Raw genomic sequence first — 6,000 nt, forward strand, 5'->3', positions numbered from 1 at the left:
CCCTTAATGCCAAAGTAGCCGAGGTTGAGGTGGACGTGATCGAAGTCGTGGAGAAGGGCACGGGTCCGAAGCGTCAGCGAAGGCGCCCGAATACACAAAATCAGCAGCTTCTTGCCGACAGGTTTAGCAGGACGATGAGCCAACTGCAATGGTAGATGGTGCAGCTAAAGAGCACAAATGCATCTTTCTTCAGCAACATCAGCGGCGGTGTCCGCGAGCGTGCAGCAATAGGCACGGACTCGGATCGAGAGCCAGCGTGACAAGGACCATCAGCATAGGTGGCGCCACCGCCTGGAAGGGCAACGACACCGACGATGATGGCTTGACTACGAGCGTTGCCGCTGCAGCCTGAAGGGCGCAACGACAACCTCATCCTCGGGAGTGTCGAGGATGAAGCGACGACGAATGGTAGGGCGACGCAACATGATTTCTGATCGGGAAAAAGAAAAACAGCAACAGCAAGACGAACTTTGGAGTACAATCTTGGGTGCCCTAGCAGTGCCCCGTCCCCTCCCTTATCTCTTCCCTGATCAACACGAACAAAGGGAAATAAAAAGCAGGAAGAGGAGGAACCGGCCGTTCTGCCCTCTCGGACTCCATGGCGGCGCACCCGCTCGCCCTCGACTGATGCGAGGCCCACTCTCAGGTCAGCAACAAGGCACCGGTGGTGAGGGGGAGCGGCGTTGCCCGCTTGCGAATTGTGAGGTGTCTGGCGGCGAGCAGCAGGGGGGCAGCGAGATGGGGCGAAGCCCCCGCGAAGCCCCCACGGCGCGACAACCCGCCAACGAGGCGAAGGAGCAGCGCGATGGTGGGCGCGAGGTGGAGTGGGCCAGGTGAGGGACCACAACCTGGCGACAATGACATCAGATAGTGTGGCTGGGCTGCCACCCCGACGGCTCCAACAGCGGCCGCAGGCGGCGTGGCTGGACTGGCAAGGGAGGGGCGTTGCACGGCTGAAGCGTCCCTACATAAGTAGAGACTAAATGTGATACAAATATTAGTCATAGGAGACTGATAACACATTTATTCAATAGATGGTTCATGAACCGTACAACTCCCGAGGGAGCGGGCGCGAAAGCCACACCGAAAGGATAGGTAAAACAACAACGGTAACGATCCAAGCTACTGTCCAGATGAACCCTAGACAACACTCGGGACTATGTGCCAGCGGAAGCATCCTGCAAAGGGCCAATGCCACAGGCAACGTTGGGTGCGGAAACAACCACCTGCTCGAGGTCCTCAGCAATGAAGTCCGGGTCTTCCTCTGAAGCAACAAAACAAGGGTGAGTACAAAAGTACTCAATAAGTCCAACCCCATCCACGGAGGGGATATAACAAGAATATGCACAAGTCATATCAAGAATAGGCTAAGGTTCATTTGCAATAAAGCTGGGTTCATTTCAAAAAGGTTTTCACAAAGTATTTGTCTAGTAACTGAATAATTAAGTAGGGTTGATTCTACACAAAGGATCCAAATTTTAATGCTACCGGACTCCCTGTCCGTGGTAGCTCATGGCACAACTGTCAAACACTTCCAAAATCCAACACATGCATTCGACTATGAAATGCTCAAGGCTTGTGGGGATAGATTTCCAGTACACGCAAGGAAGGGAGATGGTGGATTCCTACTAGTATTCCTCTGTAATCCTATTAGAACTCATAGCATGTAATCCTACTAGGACTCCTCCTTGTAACCGACTAGTAATCCCGCCCCCTGGAGTATATAAAGGAGGGCAGGGGTACCTAGATCGGAAGCTTAGAGACAACAGAGAACCCTCAGAACCACCAAGAGGTTCAACACCAAACAACACCCAAGTGCAGGGCGCAATATACAACACCCCAAACAGAACGTCGGATATTACGCTACTATAGCGGCTTGAATCTGTAAAAATCCGTGTCTTATGTCCTCACTTTTACCTTTGAGTTCTAGGTTCGGTGATTCCCCACCAACCAATCTACTACCTCGGGTACCCCTCGGTAGGTTGCCGGTATAAAACACCGACATTTGGTGTGCCAGATAGGGGTGATCGTCGAGATCATCGGGCGAGCTTGAAGGATCTCATCTTCAAAATCAAGTTACTCGATAATAAGCAAGTCGCCGATTTCCAATTCGAAACAGAGTCGAGAAGCTTGGGGAAACAATTGGATCATGGGCAATTCCATCTGCATAAGTCGCGAGTCCCTGTCCAAGTTGAATCCGATAAGGCAACACCAAGGAGCGGTGCTGGTCCATATACGCCGGAGGGGGTGACGAGGATGGTGGAGGCAGCCCAACGAGATCGATCGGCCAGGGGAGAGGTAGGTCCCCTGCTGCTTGACCACGACGGCGCGACGGATCAGAGGGATCGACCGCGCATCCTACGAGGGTGCTGCCCGGTGAAAATTGATCTCCCTGGGGCGGCGCGAGGGCAGCGGAAGCCGGAGGTCTAGGGTTAGAACCTAGACTCATCATACCATGTAAGATTGTGTATAATGCGTGGGATGTATGGCTCGAGCCCCTTGGACTGATTATATAGGAGTACATGGCTTGGAGGGCAAGTAGCCTCTCCTAGAGATAAGGAAGGTTATCCCGGGATTACAATCAATCCTAAACTAACCATATCCGAAGTTGCCTAATATACTCTAATAGTTTGGCTGCCACTTTGTACTGCGATGTGGTCTTTTTTTAAAGGGAAAAGAAAAGTCATTTCTTTCAAGTTTGTCAATTTGAGCTGTAACCATAACAAAAACCATGTAAAGTGATATTTTCTCCGTTCCAAATTATAGGTCGTTTTGACTTTAAATATAGTGTATGTCTAGATGCATAATAATATCTATGAATCTGAAAAGATAAAACAACCTTTTGAAACGGATGGAGTACGGTTAAATTTTGACCTACTTCTGATTGTAGTCTAAAGTGGTTTGAAGATAACATAAAAGTAATTTTGGAATCCATTCCGCTAGATGGGCTATGACGTGGTTAGCCTCATCTCTGCCTCTCGGTTGCAGCCTGTTGATGGGCAAGAGTGGGGTGAGCGACCGCTCATGGCCCAAAAAACGAAGGGCCTCCAAATTTTAATAGCTAAAGATTTTGTATTTCAATCCATCGTGTTCTGTCTCTACCCAATGCAAACACGTCAACTTATTGCCTGCATCGCCATCATGACCACATCCCTTGCGTTCTTCCCATTGCAAACTTGCGAATCGCAATTTCCTTGCAATCTCAGGAAATTGCGATTTGCGATCTGCAATCCTATCTACCATGGCTGCCGCCGACGGTGAGCCTTTAAACATAGATGAAAAGCAGTTGATAGGAATGGTGGTCGAGCGGGTTTGGACCTGAAACCCGCGGGTTTTAGACCTGATGGGGGTGGGGGCGGGTCTCTTTTCCCCCCTGGATTTGCGGGTTTAGGGACCCGAAATTGGGCGGGGCGGGGTGGGTTTATATCCCCCGCGGGTGACCCACGGGGCTCCAAAGTTTACATTGTAGCCCCAAAACTAGATGTAGCCCAGCCCAACAAACAATTGGAAACCCTAGGTATATAACTCTCCCAACCCTATCTCTCCCACCCATCCACCATCTAGCCGACCATTGCCCGCGAGCTGCCAGCTGCCCACGTTGCCGCCACTGGCCGCCCGCGCCACCGTCGGGCCCGCGCCTCGCCCGCAAGCGCCGCCCACTATCACTGTCTTGCTCGGGTTTCGGAGGCCCCGTCGGGTTTTGGTCACCCGCGGGTTTCGGGGGCGGGTGCTCATTGTCATCTAAAATGTGGTTTGGGTTCGGGGCGGGTTTTATTCTGGGATTTTGGAGGTGGGTCTGCCGAAGCTCCACCCAACCTCCACCCGCCCCGTTGCCATCCCTAGCAGTTAATCAGTCACAAAAAGACCATTTTGTATTCGCACACGGGCCCAAATTCCTGGAGATGGCCCTACCCAGTTGCTTCCTCTTTCCCCTGTTCAAAGCGAGCTCTTTTACAACATGGGCATCACGCTTTTGCTCCTTACTCGTTCCCTTGGCACCCCTCATCCACTCCACCCCCACCCACACACACACACCAAATGGGGATGGCCAAAGCCATGAGAATAGTCTGTCACTGTAGGCGATGACAATAGTCGATGTGTCGCGCTATCGTCCATCTAGCTTTTGGAGTCAATGCTAGTATCCACTCCACTTATCTCACTGGCCATAGTGCCGCCGATAAGGGGAGCTATCGTCACCTCTTCCCACCATCGAGAGCTAACGGCGGTGAATATTGTTGTCGTGGAGGATAAGGTAACATTATGTAACATTATGGCTGGTCCAGACCATGCACTTTAACAGCGGATGCAGTCCAAACGGCCGGGTCTAATATTACACCCGCTGAGCGCCTGCCACCACCACCTAAATCCGATGTGTAGAAAGGGGCTCGGCAACTCATAGCCACAGTATATTAGTGGGCCCAACTACATCATAGCTGAATTAGCAAAAAAAAAAAGAGCAAAGCACTGCATAATGCTAATTAAAAAAGAAGAAGAGCTATGTGCTAAAATTGAATGGTATAAGCAGTTTAGCTAACGATTTGAGGAGTTAAAAAATTGGACAAACTCGGGTGGAGGGGCAAAATGTACTTTTTTTTCTTTTTCCTTTCTTTTTTTAAATCGACTTTCTTTTTTAAAATCAACGAGGCCTTGTTTGTTTCGGATTGCGCTGAAATTGACAGCAGCTAGCAATCTGTCAATAAATATGCTCCCCCAAGCATGTGGATTGGGAAAATAATTCAGTGGGAACCATCCTAGTTCCTTCCGTGCGGACATGCATCGGATAGCCGACACATGAGCATCCCCGCGATAAGACGCTCGTGAAGGACTCGGCTAAAGCGCTTGGACGGACGTGGCTTGCTCGACTCCAGGCAAAGGTGATGGTTCCTCTTCCTTGTGGCTCGGCTCCAAGTGCAGATGAGAGCGTCCACAATTTTGCTCCGGCGCGGTGACGTGGATGTTGTTCTCTTTGATGGTCTAATCGGGCTGCTGCAACTCCTCTGCCTCCCTCATCTGCTTGCGATGCCGCCTCCACCGGCAGCACCCTCTGCGCGATCAATCTTGAAATATTATCCTTTTTCATCAGGAATGTTGAGCAATGAAAGATGAGCCATCATTCCATCGGGAGTTTCTGAATCCATTACAAAAGATACAAGATGACCCATCAACCCTGGAATGCAATCTGACCATCCTGCAATTCAGTTTCACCAGTCTTTTTCCGGTGGCAGCCATGCCTGAATTGGCCGAGAAACTTGTGCCATTTTGCTCCGTGCGGCCGTCTTGGATTTCACAGATTCACCCACAACCTGCTTGCCCTTCTTATCTTCGTGCAATCGAGTTCCACGAGGAAGCCCAGCATTCAGCATTGACTTTATGGCTCAAACTGCACCTTCTGTTGAGAAATAAATTAGCATTACTGCGTTATCAAAGCTGCTCATTTCCCGGCCATTGTTCTCTGATTTTGGCCAGCACAGTTCCTACAATTGAATTAGACAAATATGCATCCCTCACAGGCCTCAGGTCCAAATGACTTAGGCCCCGTTTGGAGAGGGGGTGCTAAACTTTAGCACCCCACTTTTTAGCACCTTTTAGCACTTGGGTTAAATCCATGAGTACTGAAATGCTGGGGCCTTAAAGGTACTGGCCCAGTTTTCTTGATGTAAGCAGGGGTGCTAAAAGGTGCTAATGGACCACTGGGTACCGGATTTTGGCAGTCCAAGAGTACTTCATGATGAAGTAGACGGGTCTCTGGACTTTGTAGACGTGGGTCTGGTTCAGACTTTTTTGACTACTATTGCCTGAGCTGACGACATGATTAGTGCCAGGCTATCATAGGTAGAAGTTTTCATCTGGAGATCTTTGCTTGAGAGGATTGGTGGTTTGACCAAAAGTGCCTTGAGCCTGTGTATGGCTCTACCGACTCCTCTATCAACGAAAATTCGTCCGGTCGGTTGAGTAGCTTGAAAAAGGTAAGCCTTGTAATCACGTCTTGAGATGACCTGA

Source organism: Setaria italica, chromosome VI (genome assembly GCF_000263155.2).
Source record: "Setaria italica strain Yugu1 chromosome VI, Setaria_italica_v2.0, whole genome shotgun sequence".
In the NCBI taxonomy this organism is placed as follows: domain Eukaryota; kingdom Viridiplantae; phylum Streptophyta; class Magnoliopsida; order Poales; family Poaceae; genus Setaria; species Setaria italica.